At 39.2% G+C, this 24,118-nt stretch overlaps 1 protein-coding gene across 1 annotated transcript in view; it reads left to right on the top strand.

Annotated features, from left to right (window-relative positions):
• Window positions 1-19,106: 19,106 nt before the first annotated feature.
• Window positions 19,107-24,118, top strand: part of LOC130215292 (5-hydroxytryptamine receptor 2C) — an 18,022-nt gene continuing 13,010 nt past the window's right edge. Inside the window, exon 1 of the mRNA XM_056447217.1 lies at window positions 19,107-19,168. The gene's annotated coding sequence lies outside the window, so the exon portion shown is untranslated. The remainder of the gene's footprint in view (window positions 19,169-24,118) is intronic.

The following is a 24,118-nucleotide window of genomic DNA, read 5'->3' on the forward strand; positions in this document are numbered from 1 at the left end:
TCAGCCTAGATGATGATTATGCTGCTGAATTTAACTCCCTATATGGTAACTTCAGCCTAGATGCTGCTGCAGAATCCAACTCCACCCTATATGGTAACTTCAGCCTAGATGCTGAAGATGGAAATGGTAACTTCAGCCTAGATGCTGCTGCAGAATCCAACTCCACCCTATATGGTAACTTCAGCCTGGATGCTGAAGATCGAAATGGTAACTTCAGCCTAGATGATGATTATGCTGCTGAATTTAACTCCCTATATGGTAACTTCAGCCTAGATGCTGCTGCAGATTCCAACTCTACCCTGCATGGTAACTTCAGCCTAGATGATGATTATGCTGCTGAATTTAACTCCCTATATGGTAACTTCAGCCTAGATGATGCTGCAGATTCCAACTCAACCTTGCAAGGAAACTTCAGCTTGGATACTGCTGCAGAATCCAATTCCATGCTGTATGGTAACTTCAGCCTAGATGACGATTATGCTGCTGAATTTAACTCCTTGTATGGTAACTTCAGCCTGGATAACGCCGCAGAATCCAACTCTACCCTGCATGGTAACTTCAGCCTGGATAACGCCGCAGAATCCAACTCTACCCTGCATGGTAACTCCAGCCTGGATGATGCTGCAGAATCCAACTCAACCTTGCAAGGAAACTTCAGCTTAGATGCTGCTGCAGAATCCAACTCTACCCTGTATGGTAACTTCAGCCTGGATGCTGAAGATGGATATGGTAACTTCAGCCTAGATGATGATTATGCTGCTGAATTTAACTCGCTGTATGGTAACTTCAGCCTAGATAATGCTGCAGAATCTAACTCAACCCTGCCTGGGAACTTCAGCCTGGATAATGCTGTAGAATCCAATTCCACCCTGCAAGGCAACTTCAGTCTAGATGAATCAATGGCTGTCAGAGGTAACGTTAGCCTGGATGCAGGTGTTGCAGTGTCTGGTTGTAACAATGACAACATTACTGGTGTTGCTCAGTGTAATATCACACTGCCTGGCAACTTCAGCCTTGGAGAATCTGCATTGAAAACCATTATTGATATACTTGGTGTTGCTCCTCAGCAAACAAATCACATTTCAGATCTGACTAAGAACTCTGATCCTTATTCTGTTGGTGTGTTTCATGAGTCTAATGCAGATGTTCTTGTAGTATATGGTGACTTGAATGATGTGGGCAATTTAAAAGCTGTTTCTAGTGTCTCTGATTCAAATAACTTGCCTAAATAAACTTTAATGCTTTTTGATATTCCTGAGTTGGAGATTTTCTGCCTTCTAAAATGATGCTTCATTTCAAGGGTATGATTGTCAACTGTTCTAATATACCTTAGTGTTGCAATGAACCACAGAAATTATTGTTCTAAAAGACTCTGAATTTGTCCAGATTCATTAAGTGTGAAAAGATTTACTTAAAGGGTATCAACCTTAAGTGTTTATGTTGAAGCCCTATTATATAAAAGGCTTTGTGCATGCACCATGAAGCCAGATTAGCTGGCTTACCACTTTAGTTAAATAACAAATAAAGAACATTGCTCTAATACCATGACAATATTGATGTACATGTAAAGATGTAGACTATAAATTGTTACTTTCTCTCTTTGTTTATTTGATTGCCTGTAGATTAGAGATGCTACGCCTAAATGCCAATGTAACCCAGTGATCGGTCCTTTTGATCTCCTCCAGCACATTTACAGTATTTCATATGTGACTGACTGGGCACAAAGGCATTTTTAGGGAACCAATCTCTCTTGCCCAGTTTTTACCAGAGTTATGGCGATTGAAATAGTTGAATTTGGTGATTTGATACCTGTGCCATATTTTTTCTTTGCTGTATATGCTCTTAACAATTAACCATCTTTCCCAAGAGTAAACCATGGGTTGAGGTGAACGCAGCTAATAATAAGCATCTGTAGTGGTGACAGACCAGGTTAAAATTGTTAAAACCAAATTAAAAGCCTTATTGCTTCTTACAATGAGATGGTCTTGGGTCGTGAGAAATGAATCTGAGTGCAGACTTTGGAGAGGTTAATGTAAACAACCTGGGTAGTAAGAAACTTGAACAGAATGCCACATTTCTATGACCTACCTTGACTATGTGAGGTAAAACACTCCAAAGAATCAAGGGCAAGCTTGAATAATATAATCCTACTGGATGGAGATCTACCATTTTGGGTTCTTCAGGGTTTTTTTTTCTCCACTTATGATCCAAACAAATACCTTATGGCCTCTCTCTTTGTTTAATTTTTGCGTTTTCAAATACCTTGCATTCTGTATGGAGTTTGCATGTTCGCTCGTGTTTGTGTGGGTTTCCTTAGGGTGCTTTGGTTTCCCCCGCAGCCTAAAGGTGATGGGTTAATTGAACAGTGGCCGTAGTGTAAGATCATGATTTATCTGATTGAGCAGCATGAAGCCTCTTCCAGTTCAGGAGAATTAAACTCCTAGCCGAAAGGGTTAAAAGGGAAATATTGAATCAGATATTGATAGAGGTAATGGCTGACAATGAAACAAAAAATTTGCCTCAAAATAGTAGAGAGGATAAAAAAAACAGTAGTTGTGGACTGGATTGTTTTAACCTTTTAGTCGTGAATATGTGAAACAACATTGCCCATGACACCATATAATCATGCATTCTTGATTGTTGGTGGTTTTCCCTGTTGGGAAGAAGTAAAATGTGTCATTTTTACTGTTGATCATCAGTTGGCACCATTAAGCCTTTAGACAGGCCTGTGCAAAAAACCTTAGTTTCTGGATTTTATATAGAGTATAACAGCAGAATAAAGTTTGTGTATGTGTGTCTGTGAGAGTGACCTTTGCGCACTTATCTTGATTTGTCTAAGAAAATCAAAATATACATCTCAGCTCTTAGAACAACACGGAGTAAACAACAACAAAGACATTGAATGTGGTTATAATGAAAGTCAATGGGGCAAAAACACCCACCAACTGTAAATTAGGTTGGAAAAATGAAAATCTAACAATGCATCAAAGACAATGTTGTTATTAATCGTTCACATTGTGATAAAACGATTTTAAAAATCCAGTCCACAATGCCTTTATATATTGAAAATACATTTTGTGTGTTTATTCACCAAATCAGTGACATCATTTATGAATTTGTCAGTTGAACAGTTAAAATCCTGTAATTTTCTAAACAATTTAGTAGTTTTGATCATGACTGAGGCTGATTAATCGATTTCTGCAAAAATATATATATATATAGCTGCAAGCAGTCCAGCAGTCCCATCAAAAACAAGCACGGCAACAAATTACAGAGCAATGGGAAAATTCTATAACTTTTTGTCAGCATGTTTTAAAGATGGTCTAAAGATGAGTCAAATTTGGTGCAAATCAGCCAAACAATGTTGGAGGAGTTCGAAAAATTAGGTTTTTGACTTAAGGCTAAATGGCGGACAGGAAGTTCAGTTAATTAAAGCACAGTTGGTATTGATATATTCTCAGGACAACCCAAGGAATGTATTAAGTAAGTATCATAGTAATAGGCAAAATTTGTCGAAAGTTATTAGCATTTTTAGAAATATCGTTATAACGTTTGACCAAAAGGGGGCGCGGTGATGAAACTTTTTGAGCAACTTCAGGGCACAGTCCTGGACACACATACAGACTTTTAACAATAAAGTGGCTACAGCCAAAATGGCTGACCTGGGAAACAACATTCGACTCTGCATGCTCCGCTGGATGTGAAGAAACCAATTTTATGAATTTTAGACAAAGGGTTGAGATGTTATAAGGAAAAAAAGACAATTTTTGTATCTCCGGACCACTACCGGGCAATGCACCGAAACACTGCAGGTAATTTCAGACCATGGTTGTCATAACACACACTAAGTTTGGTGTGAATACGGAAATGTTTTATGGAGATATTGCCTCAAGTCCATTTCCGCAACATCTATGTTAAATTTGTTCGCAAGTTAATTAAAAAATGGTTCGTCTAATCAACTTAAATTCAATACCTTTTGGTCAGCATGGTCTGTAGATCATATGATTTAATTTTGGTGAAAATCAAACAAACGGCCTAGGATGAGTTCGTTCAAAAAATTCAAAATAGCGGAAAATTTTTTTATGACGAATTGGGTGCGTTTGAATTCGGTTCAAAAGTTATAACGATAAGCAGAAGTAAAACTTTGGACAAGTGGTGGCACTAAAGAGTTTGAGTTCAAAGTTCAAATTTGAAGATCAGACTGTCCTCTATCAGTGTGCCAAAGTTTGTGGAAATGCTGCAAATATTTCATAGGGCTGCCATAGACTCCCAGAGCGGAAGAAGAAGAGGAAGAAGCCGGAAGAATAATAAGAAGAACAGGAACGGATACAATAGGTGCCTGCACACCTTCAGTGTTTGACCCCTAAAAATATTTATGCAAAAGACTGAATAAGAGATATCATTATCAGAAATATACTAAATATAAACACAAATACAAGGACAAAATAAACACTGTTTATGCAGTGAACATTTGAGAGGGATATCTCTTATTCTTCAACACAGAAGTGAATTGTGCTGACTCTCACCTGAGAACTGAATCAGACTGACGCTCTCATGTCTCGAATTGTCACACTTTGACCATGAGTTATGGGAAAGTTTATGTATAGCAATGGTGTAAAGTAACATTACAAATCCTCAAATGACTGTAATTGAGTAGTTTTTCTCAGGAATTGTAATTTACTAAGTAGTTTTAAAAATGGGTACTTTTACTTTCCTTTGAGTCACTACTTTATTTATTCTTGTCTATGGGGATTGGCTAAAGTAGACAAATCGGTTGTGATTCCTGTCCACTCAAATCACACATAGAAAGTAAACTGTCATAGTGAACAACCTCAAGACATGAGCGATTTATAATTGCAGCAAACTGAAGCATTAAAAGTGTCCAAGAAGATGTTCAAAATCTTTACACACATTGACCCAGAGACTGTTTAGTTGCATCTCCCTGATGAGAAGATGGCGGATGTTTACTGTATGATGACCGAAATGGCCTTAAACACCCAGCAGGCACGAGACGTCAACATGACGTCAGATTGACGTTGTACCCCAGCGTCATGTGGATGTTGCATTTTGTTTGGAAATTAAAATTTAGTTGACGTCAGAACTCAATGTCAGGCCGATGTCCAACCTAAAATCAACCAAATATCAACATCTAATGATGTTACAGCTTGACGTTGTGTGGACGTTACCACTATGACATCTATCAGATGTTGGATTTCGGTTGCCATAACTGATGAATAAATGTCAGTATTTGACGTCAATATGGTGTTGGTTTAAGAAGTTGGCTCGACGTTGGATTTTGGTCACTTTCTAACACAAGTTAAAATCAACCAAATATCAACGTCATTTGACGTCATTATTGGTGATCAAAATAATGTTGTCCTTAGACGCTGGCTAGACATTGAATTTTGGTCACCTGACGTCACTACCTAAATCTAACCTAATATTTGCATCTTATGATGTCGTGTGCCTGCTGGGATGGATTAATATTAATGTCTTATGATTTTGTATGTCTGCTGGGCAATAACTAAATGCATTACAGAATGTTTCGATTACACACACATCCACAAATTAGATGTAAATGCATCATACTTTACATCTTATACTCATCCTTTGAGTAATATTTACAACAGACACTTTTACTCGCACTACATTTTCAGGCAAGTAATGGTACTTTCCCTACTGAAAAAAACAGCTTAATCCAGCCTAGGCTAGTTGACTGGTTTTTGCTGGTCAACCAGGCTGGTTTTAGAGGGGTTTTGGTCACTTCCAACCATTTTCAGCCTGGTCTTAGCTGGTCAGGCTCAGAGATGACCAGCTAAAACCAGCTTGACCAGCCTAGTCAGGCTGGGAGCCCAGCCAAAACCAGCTATGTCCAGCTTAAAACAGGCTGTTCAAGCTGGTTTTAGCTGGTCATTTTCCAGCCTGACCAGCTAAGACTAGACTGGAAACCAGCCTGGAAGTGGCCAAAACCCCTCTAAAACCAGGGTTGTCGACCAGCTAAAACCAGCCAACCAGCTGTTTTTTTCAGAATGGTTTTACTTGAGTATGATTTTTCAGTACAGCAATGTCAAACAATTTGAAATAAGCTTAATTGATCTTAAACAGTTTGCATTTCTTTGGATTTATCATCCTGAGACTTTCTCTGCATTTTATGCAACAGAACAGGCCTCCGAATCATTCAATGGATGAATGAATGAGTGATTTTGAACATAGTCTGAGTGCGCGCACCTGCTGCCAATTAACAATGAAGCCACAGACAAGCGCTGCCAATCAGGCCAAGCTATAAAGATAGCTAAGAAACTCAAGATTCAATAGGAATAGAGAGTGTAGCTGTTTTTGATGCAGTCATGATTAATTTGGATTATTTTGCAAAGCTCTTTATTTTCTTGCTGTTGCGTCATTACTGTGTGTTCTATGGTGAGTAAATCTTGTAAGGAAAATCCTGTTTTAAACAACAAAGCACTCTGTTAGTGGGTGCTGATTATGTGCATGTCCGTTTTTCACAAACTATGGGCTAAAGGGAATTTAAGTGGTGTAAAAATTAGCCTACAGCAGAGATTTGAGTTTGTTCCACCATGTTTCGTAATTGCACTGCAAATGTGTTTATTGTTAAGCTCTGGTTAACTTTAAAGGTGTTCACATGCAAAAATACTTTAACCACTCCTGAACCTCCCAATTCTCAATGCTTCCAAAAGGAAAAGCAAATGGATTTGGTATTCAGTGATTCATAGAATCTAAACGCTTATTCAAACATCTGCCTAATTTAGTTGATCCATTTTATTTACAGTGTCAGTCACTCTAGAACCTTCTAGTTTTGTTCATGTAGTGTTTTGACTGCTGAAATGTAAATGCTGTCCGTAACAAACTGAATTAAGATTTCTTGTATGCTCTCCACAGCTGTTACCCATGCAAGCTCTCATGAAGTGGCTCATGTGCTCTCATGGGATGATGTGCCTGACTCCGTTTTTGAAGGTGAGCAAATGACATGACTTTAGTTACTAAACCTCGAAATGGCTGACTACTAGCTGCATTTTCTCAAACCTATGAGGATCCCAAACCATACACAATTTGCCTTTTTTACCCATGTAACACCTAGTTAACTCCCTCTACAGATTTATTTGCCCTGATTTTAGAATACCGTAAATTGTATCGTACTGAAGAGTAGATCGGCTACTAGGTTGGCAACTTGATGTAAAGTGCTATTGCTTTAAGGCATGGTGTCACCTGTGCTAGTTTACCATCCTAAAACACATTTTGACTTGTAATTAGCAAGTGTCAAACTAAAGTTTGTTTAATCTTTGTACAAACCAGTTTGGATGTTTGTGTAATTGAAATTCTGCTTCATTAACTGCACTTTCTTTCTGTAGATTTGCTTGGTGGTCTTGAGAATGATGGCCTTTCAAAAGAGAATATGCAAAGAAATTTCAGCCTGGAGTTTACGGATGCAAATGGTAACTTCAGCCTGTATGCAGATGCTGTGGAGTCTGGTTCCAATGTGCATGGCAACTTGAGCCTAGATGCTGATGCAGAATCCAATTCAACCCTGCGAGGTAACTTCAGCCTGGATAATGCTGCAGAATCCAACTCCACCCTTCAAAGTAACTTGAGCCTAGATGATGCTACAGATCGTAAACGCTACTTCATCCTGGATGCTGCTGCGAAATCCAACTCAACCCTACAAGGTAACTTAAGCCTAGGTGGTACAAAAGATGGTAACCATAAGGTCAGCCTAAACCTCAATGTACTTCCCATTGTTCTGGCATAATTTGAGTAACTCTTTGAATGGCCCCTCGAAAGAGAACGTGCAGAGAAACTTCACCCTGGAGTTTGTAAATGGTAACTTCAGCCTGTATGCAGATGCTGTGGAGTCTGGTTCCAATGTGCACCAAAACTTCAGCCTAGATGCTGATGCAAAATCCAACTCAACCCTACATGGTAACTTCAGCTTTGACACTGCAGATGGTAATCGAAACTTCAGCCTAGATGCTGCTGCAGAATCCAACTCAACCTTACAAGGTAACTTCAGGCTAGAGGACACTAAAAATTGACACTAGGGATATTTGGCAGAGCTCTTTACTTTCAGTTGCGTAGTCACTGACTGGTAGTTAAAATTGTATGTCTTAACATGCAGAAGTACAGTCTTAATCTCTAAATGAAACGAAATGTATAGTTTTTAAAGGGTTTGTATACAATTTGCAGGTCAAATTAGTGTGGTATGCAACACCAGTCTATACAGAACCCCTTATTTTGGTTCAAGTCTTTCAAATGTACTGCAAGTTCTTGGTTCATGTAATGTTGACTGACTTTGTCCAATGTAAATGCTGCCCTTGGTTGCCAGCAAGCATGAACTATTAGTTCATAATTAAAGGTTTCACTTTAAATTCTCTCCACAGCTGTTAAAAGTGCAAGATCACTTGAAGTGGCTGATGTGCGCTCATTGGAGGATGTGCCTGACTCTGTTTTTGAAGGTGAGTTTTTTTTTTTTTTTTTTTTTTTTTTTTTTTTTTTTTTTTTTTTTTTTTTTTTTCCTTCTTGGCAACCTAATGTAACAAGATTTACTAGATGTACAGATGTCAGTATTGACATGGCAGATTTTGGTTCAGATGAGGTTGACCACTAAATTAAGCTGTCACCTGTATTTTACGAACTTAAACCAGATCAAACTTATTTTGTACAGCAAGTGGCTTTGCCACTAGCAAGTCCTAGAGCAAAACTGTTACCACTTGAAAGAATATTAACTTGTACAAACCTGTGAATGTCACTAACTGAATAATGCCACGTTGAAAATAACACTTGTTTCTGTAGATTTGTTCCATGATCTTCAAAATGGCCTCTCGAATGAGATTATGCAAGGAAACTTCACCCTTGAGTTTACAGATGCCAATGGGAACTTTACCCTGTATGCAGATGCTGTGGAACCTGGTTCCAATATTCATGGCAATATCACCCTAAATGCTGCAGAATCCAATTCAACCTTGTATGGAAATTTCAGCCTACAGGCTGCAGAATCTAACTCAACCCTGCATGGTAACGTCAGCCTAGATAATGCTGCAGATGGTAACCATAATTTAAGCCTAGATGCTGCTGCTGCAGAATCCAACTCTACCCTGCATGGTAACTCCAGTCTAGATGCTGCTGAAGAATCCAACTCCACCCTGCATGGTAACTTCAGCCTAGATAATGCTGCAGAATCCAACTCAACCTTGCATGGTAACTTCAGCCTAGATGCTGCTGCAGAATCCAACTCTACCCTGTATGGTAACTTCAGCCTAGATAATGCTGCAGAATCCAACTCCACCCTGCATGGTAACTTAAGCCTAGATGCTGAAGATGGAAATGGTATCTTCAGCCTAGATGATGCTGCAGAATCCAATTCAACCTTATATGGAAACTTCAGCCTAAATGCTGCAGAATCCAACTCAACCCTGTATGGTAATGTCAGCCTAGATGCTGTTGAAGAATCCAACTCTACCCTGTATGGTAACTTCAGCCTAGATGATGCTGCGGAATCCAACTCAACCCTGTACGGTGACTTCAGCCTAGATGATGCTGCAGAATCCAACTCAACCCTGTATGGTAATGTCAGCCTAGATGATGCTGCAGAATCCAACTCAACCCTGTACGGTGACTTCAGCCTAGATGATGCTGCAGAATCCAACTCCACCCTGTATGGAAACTTCAGCCTAAATGCTGCAGAATCCAACTCAACCCTGTATGGTAACGTCAGCCTAGATGCTGTTGAAGAATCCAACTCAACCCTGCATGGTAACTTGACCATAAATGATGCTGCAGAATCCAATTCAACCTTGTATGGAAACTTCAGCCTAAATGCTGCAGAATCCAACTCAACCCTGTATGGTAACTTCAGCCTAGATGATGCTGCAGATTCCAACTCTACCCTGTACGGTGACTTCAACCTAGATGATGCTGCAGATTCCAACTCTACCCTGTATGGTGACTTCAACCTAGATGATGCTGCAGAATCCAACTCAACCCTGTATGGTAATGTCAGCCTAGATGCTGTTGAAGAATCCAACTCTACCCTGTATGGTAACTTCAGCCTAGATGATGCTGCAGATTCCAACTCTACCCTGTACGGTGACTTCAACCTAGATGATGCTGCAGATTCCAACTCTACCCTGTACGGTGACTTCAACCTAGATGATGCTGCAGAATCCAACTCAACCCTGTATGGTAATGTCAGCCTAGATGATGCTGCAGAATCCAACTCTACCCTGTACGGTGACTTCAGCCTAGATGATGCTGCAGAATCCAACTCAACCCTGTACGGTGACTTCAGCCTAGATGATGCTGCAGAATCCAACTCTACCCTGTACGGTGACTTAAGCCTAGATGATGTTGCAGAATCCAACTCCACCCTGTATGGAAACTTCAGCCTAAATGCTGCGGAATCCAACTCAACCCTGTATGGTAATGTCAGTCTAGATAATGCTGCAGATGGGAACCACAACTTGAGCCTAGATGATGCTACAGAATCCAACTCCACCCTGTTTGGAAACTTCAGCCTAAATGCTGTGGAATCCAACTCAACGCTGTATGGTAATGTCAGTCTAGATGGTCCAGTATCCAACTCAACCCTGCATGGTAACTTCAGCTTAGATGATGCTGCAGAATCCAACTCCACCCTGCATGGTAACCTCAGCCTTGATAATGCTGTGGAATCCAACTCTACTCTGTATGGTAACTTCAGCCTAGATGATGCTGCAGAATCCAACTTAACCCTGCATGGTAACTTGACCATAAATGATGTTGCAGAATCCAATTCAACCTTATATGGAAACTTCAGCCTAAATGCTGCAGAATCCAACTCAACCCTGTATGGTAACGTCAGCCTAGATGCTGTTAAAGAATCCAACTCTACCCCGTATGGTAACTTCAGCCTAGATGATGCTGCAGAATCCAACTCAACCCTGTACGGTGACTTCAGCCTAGATGATGCTGCAGAATCCAACTCAACCCTGTACGGTGACTTCAGCCTAGATGATGCTGCAGAATCCAACTCCACCCTGTATGGAAACTTCAGCCTAAATGCTGCAGAATCCAACTCAACCCTGTATGGTAATGTCAGTCTAGATAATGCTGCAGATGGGAACCACAACTTGAGCCTAGATGATGCTATAGAATCCAACTCCACCCTGTTTGGAAACTTCAGCCTAAATGCTGCGGAATCCAACTCAACGCTGTATGGTAACTTCAGCCTAGATAATACTGCAGATGGTAACCATAACTTGAGCCTAGATGCTGCTGCTGCAGGATATAACTCTACCCTTTACGGTAACTTCAGCCTAGATTCTGCAGGATCCAACTCTACCCTGTATGGAAACTTCAGTCTAAATGCTGCAGAATCCAACTCAACCCTGTACGGTGACTTCAGCCTGGATGAGGCAGCGGAATCCAACTCGACCCTATATGGTAACGTCAGCCTAGATAATGGCCCAGAATCCAACTCAACTCTGCATGGTAACTTCACCCTAAATGATGCTGCAGAATCCAATTCAACCTTGTATAGAAACTTCAGCCTAGATGCTGCAGAATCCAACTCTACCCTGCATGGTAACTTCAGCCTAGATGCTGCTGCAGGATCCAACTCCACTCAGCATGGTAACTTCAGCTTGGTAAATTCTGCATTGAAGGCAATTTTTGGTCCACTTGATGTTGCTGAGCAATCCAATCACATTCCAAGTGTGCCTGACAAACCTGAACCATATTCTATTAGTGCATTTCATGAGACTAAAGCTGACGTTCTTGTAGTCTGTGGTGACTTGAGTAATGTGGGCAGTTTAAAGGGAGTTTCCAATGTCTCCTAATTTGAATGACTTGCTTTAATAAACCTTGAGGCTTTTATTTTCTCTTTGTCTGGTCATTTCACTTAAACTGCTTCTAAAGTTTTCGCTTTCTGTACTCAGTCCTTCCAGGGCATGGGTTGGGTGTTTTCTCAATTGAAATGTACCTTGATGCTATATTGCAAACCCTTTGTGGCTGGATTAATCGGTCTTAACCATTTTAAATGGCAAAACCATTGTCGTTGGGACTGCCATCTTTATAAAACTACTTGTAACCAAATTAAGTGTTGTTCTGCTCTAATATTGGTTTGTCTAATAACTGTAAATTTAGCAAAATGGTGCCTATCTAAATACGCTATTTCAAATATAATGTTAAACCATATATGCTTTAATAAAAAAATTAACTATTTGTTGCTCCCAAAAATATTACTATATGTTAAGTTTGCTTGCTTAAAGTTTTCTATTTTAGTTAGACTTTAGCTAAAGTTGTGCTGAAATGGTATTATAAAATATGCTTAAGCACAGCTCAAATCTATTTCAACTACACTGAACATTAAACATATTGAACATAGCCATTGCACCAAAACTATCCATGCTTCATTGTAGATATATTGAGCAGGTGATCAGCAGAACTGGCTTTATTCCAGAGTTCAGTCTTCATCTCAGACTAGTTTTTAGAATCTTTAAAATGCCTTTAACAAACTCCAGCAGGCTGTCATGTCTTTCAGGGTGGGAGCAGTGCCTTTTGGTGCCAACGCAGAGAGGTTGTAAGTCACTTTCCAAAACCTTTTCACTCAATGTATTTCACTGGTGGAATAATCTTCCCATTCCTACTTGGACTGAGGATACAGTGGTATTCTTCAAATGACAACCAAAACCCATCTCTTCACAGAACACCTGAACCCCGGGGAATACAAAAAGCACCTAGAGAAGCACTTTTTCTCTCTCTCAAAACAACTCTAGTGCTAAATTATCTGAACACAAAGGCTGGTTTATACTTCTGCATCAAGTGATCGAAGCCTTGCGTATAGCTGTGCGTTTATACATCTGTGTGCTGTTTGTGTTGCTCTGCAAAAACACTTCCTAAACACTAGCTGTCAGCAGGTATTTGTTTCTCTGTCAAGTTTCTTCACGGGTGTTTTGTTTTTTCTGAACGCTACCTTAATGTACAAGTAGATCAAACTCGCACATTCAGAGCCGGGAACCAGCGGACATGAAACAACACTAATCATAAGGTAAACACAAAACTAAAGTCTCCATCTGGAGCTCCTTCACAGGACTCCACACTCGTAAACACTTGCTCCATCAGGTTCATGGCTTTCAGCACCTCCCACACTCATTACAGCTACCAATCTGACCAATCAAAGCGCTTGCACTGTGTCGTGATGTGGTTACATTTTTTTGAGAGGTGCGCATCAGCCATGGCAAGACCTATGCACATGATGCAGAAGTATAAATCAGCCTTTACTTTGAATAACAAACACTTCTTGTGTGTATTGCCTCTTCTTGTTGAATCGTTGAATACCTCCTCAATTGTAAGTCGCTTTACACAGAAGTGTCTGCTAAATGTAAAAAGGCCTGGCTCACAGTCAGAGCTCTCTTTCATCCCAAAGATTTTCAGTCAGGTTGAGGTCAGGAGTCCAGTTCCCAGAAATAGAGATACTGAATGTAACCCCAAAACATGATTGTTTTTAAACATGAAATAAGTTTAATATTATTAAACCAATAGATTAAAATGTTTTATTATTATTGCATTTGAAAATAGTACTTCTGGGGGCAGCTCAGCGGCTCAGTGGTTAGCACAGTCATCACACAGCAAGAAGGTTGCATGTTCTCCCTGTGTTGGTGCGGGTTTCCTCCGGGTGCTCCTGTTTCCCCCACAGTCCAAACACATGCGCTATAGGGGAATTGAATAAACTAAATTGGCCGTAGTGTGTGTGTGTGAATGTGAGTGTGTATGGGTGTTTCCCAGTACTTTGTTGCGGCAGGAAGGTCATCCGCTGTGTAAAACATATGCCAGAATAGTTGGCGGTTCATTCTGCTGTGGTGAACCCTGATAAATAAAGGGACTAAGCTGAAAGAAAATGAATAAATGTAGTACTTCTGAAATATGAACTTAAAGACATTCTTTCACTTAATTAACCTTCATGAGTTATTTTTTTACATCTCACAAACTGGTTTCACACACAGTGGATTCTCGGAGGTTTTCTCAAGAGAGTTTCTGAGGATAAATGCCAAGAGGTTCATTAGAATGTTGTGTGAAGTTCTGGAAAAAAAAAATGTAGAAGTTGGCAAATATTTTCTTAAGAATGTGTCACTTCCTAAGAAGAAAGTGTGGTTAGTGATACATGATGGTTTGGCAGCAAGACTCACCGATCAACATAATATAAAAACACTCCAAGCTCATTGTTTGTTTCTTTCAGCTGCATTACCATAATAAACTCAACCAGCCTGACCAGTTATTCAGTGCTCTGCATATCATTATAACGCCTGTCTCAAGATGGAGGGCTTGCATTGTGATGCTTTTATGTGATTTTATTGTGTGCGAGCTGCAGAAGTCAGCTCAAAAATAAGATAAAATAACCTGATAATTTTCTACTACTTCCAGTCATTTCAGAAAAGTAGACGCCATCTCATTGTTTTAAAAGGGGCCTATTTTGCAAAAATCACTTTTGAAAGGGGTTTAAACACAGTTGTGTGTCAACAATGTGTGAATATAACCAGCCTCTAATGGTAAAAATGTATTAATTTAATTTTTAATAATCAGACTTGATAAAAGCAGCCTGCAGAAACACTTTGATTGACGTTCTCCCTTTGTAGTATCATCAGAGGGGGAAAGCCCCGCCCACTAGTGACCATCTGTCCCTCATTAGCATAGAATGTTAGTCTTGTTTTAGAATCTGTCCTTAAGCTGGCATTTGTAGCTCCGCCCTCTTTTTAAAAGCGCGCAATCTCATTTGAATTTAAAGCGACAAAACGCTACAATTAGGATTAAACTCTAAAAGGGTTAGTTTCAAAGAGTATATGTATAGGGCATACTCAGGGTGTGAATTGCAGGGGGGTTTGGGGGTTATCATCAAATTAGATGCATAATAACCTTCGTTATCTATCTATACCCTTGTTAAGCTCTATACCCTCACCAGGGTGCTCAAGGGTTCATGGGAGTATGCCCAACCAGTCCACCTGTGTTTTGTGGACTTGGAGAAGGCATTCGACCGTGTCCCTCGTGGCATTCTGAGGAGAGTGCTCTGTTAAGGGCCGTCTTATCCTAGTATGAACGGAGTAGGTGTTTGGTTCGCATTGCTGGCAATTAGTCAGTCTTCTTTCCAGTGCATGTTGGACTCCGGCAGGGCTGCCCTTTGCCACCAATTCTGTTCATAATTTTTCTGGACGGAATTTCAAAGTGCAGCATTAGGCCGGAGGGGGTCCAGAGGATTTCATCTCTGTTATTCGCAGATGTTGTTCTGTTGGCTTCATCGAACATGGACATTCAGCATGCACTGGGGCGGTTTGCTGTCGAGTATGACGCAGCTGGGATGAGAATCAGCACCTCCAAGTCAGAGGCTGGAAAACCGCCTGGAAAAGGTGGTTTGCCATCTCCAGGTGGCGGAGTTCAAGTATCTTGTGGTTTTGTCACGAGTGAGGGAAGGATGGAAAGTGACAGGCGGATTGGTGCAGTGGCAGCAGTAATGTGGTCGATGTATTGGCCCGTTGTGGTAAAGAAGGAGCTGAGCTGAAAGGCAAAGCTCTCGATTTACAGGTCAATCTACGTTCCTACTCTCACCTATGGTCATGAGTTTCCTTCGCAGGGTGGCAAGGAGCACCCTTATGGATATGGTGAGAAGCTCTGTCACCTGGGAGCAGTTTGGAGTAGAGCCGCTGCTCCTCCGCATCGAGAGAATTCAGCTGAGGTGGCTCGGCATCTGTTTCGGATGCCTCCTGGATGCCTACCTAGGGGGGTGTTCCAGGCATGTCCCACCATGAGGAGGCCTCGGGGAAAACGCTGGAGGGAGTATGTCTGGCTGACCTGGGAACCCCTCGGGATCCCCCGCAGGAGCTGGAGGAAGTGTCTGGGGAGAGGGAAGTCTGGGGTTCTCTCCTAAGACTGCTGCCCCCGCGACCCGGCCCCGGAAAAGCAGTTTATGGCTCAATTTTAAGCGGCTTTATTGCGGTAGTTGTACTGCAGTTGGTTGTATTGTAGTACTTCAGTTGTATTGCGGTAGTTGTACTGCAGTTGGTTGTATTGTAGTACTTCAGTTGTATTGCGGTAGATGTACTGCAGTTGGTTGTATTGTAGTACTCCAGCTGTATTGCAGTAGTTGTACTGCAGTTGGTTGTATTGTAGTACTTCAGTTGTATTGCGGTAGTTGTACTGCAGTTGGTTGTATTGTAGTACTTCAGTTGTATTGCGGTAGTTGTACTGCAGTTGGTTGTATTGTAGTACTCCAGCTGTATTGCAGTAGTTGTACTGCAGTTGGTTGTATTGTAGTACTTCAGTTGTATTGCAGTAGTTGTACTGCAGTTGGTTGTATTGTAGTACTTCAGCTGTATTGCGGTAGTTGTACTGCAGTTGGTTGTATTGTAGTACTTCAGTTGTATTGCGGTAGATGTACTGCAGTTGGTTGTATTGTAGTACTCCAGCTGTATTGCAGTAGTTGTACTGCAGTTGGTTGTATTGTAGTACTTCAGTTGTATTGCGGTAGATGTACTGCAGTTGGTTGTATTGTAGTACTCCAGTTGTATTGCGGTAGATGTACTGCAGTTGGTTGTATTGTAGTACTTCAGTTGTATTACGGTAGATGTACTGCAGTTGGTTGTATTGTAGTACTTCAGTTGTATTGCGGTAGATGTACTGCAGTTGGTTGTATTGTAGTACTTCAGTTGTATTACGGTAGATGTACTGCAGTTGGTTGTATTGTAGTACTTCAGCTGTATTGCGGTAGATGTACTGCAGTTGGTTGTATTGTAGTACTCCAGCTGTATTGCATATATTTAAATAACACCGTTTTTTTGTGTCCAAAAAACTGCACTTTTCTGTAGTTAACTAAAAGTGCAGTATACTTTATAAAAACTGCAGTATTTTTTTGTGAGGGCTGTGCATGTAGTTAATCAATTTTAACAAATAAAAATACAGTTTGTGCCTCACAATCCACATCTTCATTGGTTTGAGGAGTTTTTAGCCGAATCCAGCCCTGAACTGAGGGAGATTCTGGAAGCTGTCCTTTGTCAAATGCTAGCTGTATATGTTTTATAATTGTTTGGAACATAATTAAATGAAATTCTAAGCACTTCTGTCTTTGTGTTGAGTCCTTTGGAAGCCCAAATACAGAAACGGAACAAGCTCTGTGGAAATAGCAGCGTTTGGATGCCATTTTAGCTTTCTCTGCTGTAACATTACAGTGCCTCTGGTCACACCCCTTCACGAGCCACCGTGCCACAGTGCCACCGTACATTTATCCATTCATTTTCCTTCAGCTTAGTCCCTTTATTTATCAGGGGTTGCCACAGTATAATGAACCGCCAACTTATTCAGCATATGTTTTACACAACGGATACTCTTCCAGCTGCAACCCAGTACTGGGAAACTACACTACGGCCAATTTAGTTAGCACATGTGTTTGGACTGTGGGGGAAACAGAGCACCTGGAGGAAACCGTACATTTAATTACAGATAAAAAGATTTATATTAAAATGTAATATTCTTTCAAGACAAATTGATTAAATAAGATTAATTGTTAATTGCACGAAATGTAACCCTTGCAGAATCCTTTGCTAAATGACTATAATCATAATAATAATAATAATAATAACAATCATTATTGGAGCCAAAAATAATGCCTTTTGCCATTTTATAATAGATATTTCACATAAGAGAATATTAATGTAAACATAATAAAATGGTTTGATTCTTAGGATAATAATTTTGACCTTAAAATTGGTGTTTAAAAATTTTGAAACTGCTTTTATTCTAGCCTAAATAAAACAAATAAGACTTTATTCAGAAGATAAAATATTATCAGACATACTGTGAAAATTTCCTTGCTCTGTTCAACATCATTTGGGAAATATTTAAAAAAGAAAAAAAAATTCAAAGGGGGGCAAATAATCTGACTTCAGCCGTGTATAAATATATATTTAGGAATACAAATTATCTAAGTCGATACTAGCACAACATTTAATGAATATTTTCTCTCTGATCTGGAAATATTTGGTTTATGAATCAAAAAGATTATGATGTTTTCATGCCACAAGCTCTGTAACTTTAATAAAAGAACAAAAACAAACAATATTTATACATAATTAATAGGCCCATCTCATTTATCATGTTTGAATAACAATGCTAACTATAATTTTTTTCTGAAGGCTGACTCTGATTTCCCATGTTGATTTCCGACCCTGCGTGGTTTGTGCTTATCACGATGTCAAAATGTGCGAAAAGTAAACAGATAATCCTGCGCTCTATCAATAACGCTCAACATATTAATACTTGCTTATCAAAATCATTAAATAACAGATTAGTCAGATAAAGGGCAGCACGGTGGCGCAGTGGGTAGCACAATTGCCTCACTGCAAGAAGGTTGCTGGTTTGAGCTCCGGCTGGGTCAGTTGGCATTTGTGTGTGGAGTTTGCATGTTCTCCCAGTGTTTGCGTGGGATTTCCTCTGCTAGGCGAATTGAGTGAACTAAATTGTCTGTAGTGTATGTGTGTGAATGAGAGTGTATGGGTGTTTCCCAATGATGGGTTGCAGCTGGAAGGGCATCCGCTGTGTAAACATGTGCTGGATAAGTTGGCGGTTCACTCCGCTGTGGCGACACTAGATTAATAAAGGGACTAAACCGAAAAGAAAAGGAATGAATGAATATAGGAATTATTTTTTCAGTGTTGACTGACTTAGAGGGGGGTTATGGACACGAGCTTTGCGGTGAAACACATCACCAATCAGCCTGGGCAAATGACACTGGATTCAGTATCCTGAGCGTCCAACTTTAAGAGTTACAGGCTTTATAAAATAAAAGTTCGATTATTAAAACATCTGAATTCAGTAATCATAGAGAACAGCATTCGCTATTATATGCGAGTCTGTGTTGATAGCGAGCGCAGTGTGTGTTTATAGGCAAAATAATCCTGAATGTCAAACCGCAAGCTATCATCATGAGGTTAAAAGCACACAACCGAACACTGGTCCAACTGAAACTGAAAGAGCAGGTTATATTAAGGCCAGCCCTCATTCGGATACACCTCTTTCCCAGCGGATAAATGAAGAGCGGAGATGAACAGCGCGCTCACCGGGAACAGCAGCGCGAGAAGCGGACACACACATAGAGGCTGCACGCACACCATGAGCACCGGGCAGCGATATGACGGTAAGATATGCCTGCTTCACCGTTTACTCAAGATAAATAAGACTTCAGGTTTGTAGACTCTCAAGTATCAGTACGTGCAGGTTACATCAATTTTCATTCGGCTTGGTGCCTCATTTATCAGGGCTCGCCACAGCGGAATGAACCGCCACGTACATGTTCATTAATTATATGCCATATTTGATTAATTGAAGCCAGGTTTAATAATTAAATATTAGATTGCAAGTCGTTTTTCCTACACTCTAAAAATGCTGGGTGGTTTCAACACAAATTTGGGTAAAATATGGCATCTCCAAACAGCTGGGTTAATTTATTATTATTATTATTATTATTATTATTATTATTATTATTATTATTATTATTATTATTATTGTTGTTGTTGTTTTTATTATTATTATTATTATTATTATTATTATTGTTATTATTGTTATTATTATTATTATTATTATTATTATTATTATTATTATTATTATTTATATTAGTATTGTTGTTATTATTATTATTATTATTATTATTATTATTAAATGCATAAACAAACTGTTGCATTTGTCTGTTTTTAATTAAAGTTTAGCTTCAGTCAACCAAGAATTTGGTAAGTTTTTATTCACTTTAATAGAAAATAAAAGTCTTTGGTGAAGTGACGTGTTTTGATCTACTCTTAAATGCCACTTGATTATTTCAAGCTGGGTTTAATAATTAAATATTAGATTGCCAGTGGTTTTTCATTTACTCTAAAAATGCTGGGTTGTTTTAACAAAAATTTGGGTAAAATATGGGCACCTTCAAACAGCTGGGTTAATTATTATTATTATTATTATGATTATTATGATTATTATTATTATTGTTGTTGTTGTTGTTATTGTTATTATTGTAGTTATTGTTAAATGCATTACAAATTGATGCATTTGTCTCTATTTTACTCAGAGTTTTGTTGGAGTCAACCCAGCCTTTTTAAAGTTTAAACACTTTTTAGTGACTTTAATAGAAAATAAAAGTCTTTAGTGAAGTGACGTGCTTGTACTGTATCTACTCTTAAATGTCATTTGTCTATTTCAAAGCAGGGTTAATAATTGAATATTAGATTGCAAGCCGTTTTAACCTACTCAAAAAAAAAAGTTACAATTTTGACCCAAATTTAGGTCAAATATGCATTGTTTTCCTAAAATTATAGCTCATTTATAGTTTCATTTATAGCTCAATTATATAGCTAAAATTTAATCCAAATGTTTGCATTTTGTCTTGAAATAACCAAGCATGTTTAGAGTGTAGCTTTACCTGTTGCAGTGTTGGGTTGCAGCTGGAAGGCCATTGGCTGCATTCCGCTGTGGTGATCCCTGGTTAATAAAGGGACTAAGCCAAAAAGAAAATGAATGAATGAATAATAATAATAATCATAATAATGATTAAGCTGTTGTTTCAACCCAGTTTTCAGCCCATTTTCTCAATAAAATTTTGAACCTAATTGGCTGTCAATATTTGATTCAAAAAAGGGTTAAAATGACCAATTGTTTTATAGCAGGGGTGCCCAAACTTGGCCCTGGAGGGCAGGTGTCCTACAAAGTTTAGTTCCAACCCTAATCAGACACACCTGGGCTAGCTAATCTCTTACTAGGCTTTCTTGAAACAGTTTGGACACCCCTGTTTTAGAATAATTTTCTGCGAAATGATGAAATTAATAAATCTTAACTGACTGGTTAGATTCAGGACAGCAGAGGACAACCGTTGCAGTTATTGTAAATCTGACATATCAGAACCAATGACAGTTGCTTAAGGAACTGTACTAAACATCTCTAAGTAGTTCTGATGTCCCAGTGTGTGCTTTTCTTTTTTAGTTTGGTATGTTTGTAAAACGTTGGCTTAACGGTTAGCACTGTGGCCTCACAGCAAGAAGGTCGCTGGTTCGAGTCCCGGCTGGGTCAGATGGCATTTCTGTGTGGAGTTTGCATGTTCTCCCTGTGTTGGCGTGAGTTTCCTCCGGGCGCCCCCCCCCCCAAGTTCAAACACATGTGCTATAGGGGAATTGGATGAACTAAATTGGCCGAGTTTGTGAGTGAATGAGTGGGCGTTTCCCAGTACTGGGATGCAGCTGGAAGGGCATCTGCTGCGTAAAACATATGCTGGAAAAGTTGGTGGTTCATTCCACTGTGGTGACCAGAGACTAAGCCGAAGGAAAATGAATGAATGAATGAGGATCTTGCTTTTATATACAGTGTATACAGCTACAGTATATATATATATATACATATGCATATATATATATATATATATATATATATATATATATATATATATATATATATATATATATATTCATTAATTCATTCATTTTCTTTTCGGCTTAGTCCCTTTATTAATCAGGGGTCGCCACAGCGGAATGAACTGCCAACTTATCCAGCACATGTTTTCACAGCGGATGCCCTTCCAGCTGCAACCCATCTCTAGTCAATCAAAGTCCAACGTCTTATATATAACATCTTAAACCAACATTATATCGACGTCAAATACTGACAGTTAATCACCAGGTATGGCAATCAAAGTCCAACGTCTTATAAACGTCATAGTGATAACGTCTACACAACGTCAAGCTGTAACATCATTAGACGTTGATATTTGGTTGATTTTAGGTTGCCAACATCTTAAACCAACATTATTTCGACGTCAAATTCTGACAATTATTCACCAATTATGGCAATCAAAGTCCAACGTCTTATAAACGTCATAGTGATAACGTCCACACAACGTCAAGTTGTAACATCTTTAGACGTTGATATTTGGTTAATTTTAGGTTGCCAACATCTTAAACCAACATCATATCGACGTTAAATACTGACATTTATTCGTCAGGTATGGCAACCAAAATCCAACGTCTTATAAACGTCATAGTGATAACGTCCACACAACGTCAAGCTGTAACATCATTAGACGTTGATATTTGGTTGATTTTAGGTTGCCAACATCTTAAACCAACATTATATCGATGTCAAATACTGACAGTTATTCACCAGGTATGGCAATCAAAGTCTGTCTTATAAACGTCATAGTGATAACATCCACACATCATCAAGCTGTAACATCATTAAACGTTGATATTTGGTTGATTTTAGGTTGCCAACATCTTAAACCAACATCATATCGACGTTAAATACTGACATTTATTCGTCAGGTATGGCAACCAAAATCCAACGTCTTATAGACAGTGGTAACTTCCACAAAACTTCAACTTTACCCTAATTAACCAAGTTAAACCTTTAAATGTCAAAAGTTGAATACTAGTATCTTCAAGAATATCTAGTCAAATATTATTTACTGTCATCATGGCAAAGATAAAATAAATCAGTCATTAGAAATGAGTTATTAAAACTATCATGTTTATAAATGCGTTTAAAAAATCTTCTCTCCGTTAAACAGAAATAGGGGGAAAAGATATACAGGAGGGCTAATAATTCTGACTTCAACTGTATACAAAGTGTTTGACAGTGGGACATCAAATATTAGATAAGAATTGATCGCGTCAGTTTGGACAGCAGTGTTATTGGTAACTGGGTGAAAATAGTTAATCCCACAGAAGAAAGCGGTTTACGGAAGCCAAATGTTTGGCTTTCAATTTACACTGAATCAACAGCGTGTCAAGATTTTGACGTGAGTTGGATTGACATATTTATTTCAGTTCTTTGTCTTCAGCTGTTGGAGGATTCTTGAGAAGAGCTTGTTTGTTTGTAATGAGTCATTGTGTGTGTGTTAGTTTCACCCTATCGGAACTACCATAATTATGAGATTACAACTAGTGAAAAGCTTTTATATGTTGTACTGTAATTATAACTTGTAGAAATTTTCTGAATGCTTCAGGTTGTACCATGTGCCACTACTGCACCGGATGCATGTAGTGTTATGTTTAGCCACAGATTAACAGCTAAGTTTAAAATGCATTACAATTTTGAATGATTGCAGTATATGAATCATCCTGTGCAAAAGTTTGCATCCCCTGATCTATTCAGGCTCATTCTGATTACGTACCCCTATATACATTTATGGAGAGCGTCAAATATGTCCCAGGAGCTATGATCTTTGCAGTTTTTGTTTTCACAAATCCACCAGAGGGTGCTGTGTAGGCTGTTTCAGATCTCAAATTTCTCTCACAAGTGCCATTCGCACCTGCTGTTCTCACGTAAATCCACCAGAGGCCGCTGTTAACTGACTGACTGACCAACCAACTGACCAACCCTCCTCCTTCCCTAAACCCAACCAATAGTATTTTCAAAAGCAAGCCAGAAAAGGAAAAAAAAAAACAGATTTTTACCATGTTTTCAGATTTTACCTCATTCTCACCCTGTTATTTACTTGTTTTTTTTCTTTTGGCTTTTGTTTTTGTCTTACCTTCTTTCACGAATAGTCCTTCGCCAGATTCGAACCCTGTTAAAGTGGTCAACTCCACTCTGCATGTCAAGTTCGCTGGACAACTGGTAAGAGCGGTAAAGCCATCCACACTGAGGTAAAAGGTCAGCTGGTAAGCATGAAAAGGAACGGTGTCATCCCGCCCTGTAGCGTTCATTTTAAAGATGAAATGCAGCCATACGTACTTCTGGTTACATAATTCACAATCTCCAGAAATGTATAAAGGGCTACGTTTTTATGCTGGATCCTTGTTCATTAGAGGGGTAGACAACCGAAAAATTTAAATTGTGTCATCATTTACTCACCCATTACATTTATGAGTTTATAGAAGATATTTTGAAGAATGCTGGAAACCTTTAACTATTGACTTTCAGCATTTTTCCTTTTAATCAATTATATACTTTTTACAGCTAAAATGATTAAATGCATAAAAATACACTCACCGGCCACTTTATTAGGTACACCAGTCCAACTGCTCGTTAATGCAAATTTCTGATCAGCAAAAGGCAGCAACTCAATGCATGTAGACATGGTCAAGACGATCTGCTGCAGTTCAAAGCG

The sequence above is a fragment of the Danio aesculapii genome, chromosome 21 (assembly GCF_903798145.1).
Source record: "Danio aesculapii chromosome 21, fDanAes4.1, whole genome shotgun sequence".
Lineage (NCBI taxonomy): Eukaryota > Metazoa > Chordata > Actinopteri > Cypriniformes > Danionidae > Danio > Danio aesculapii.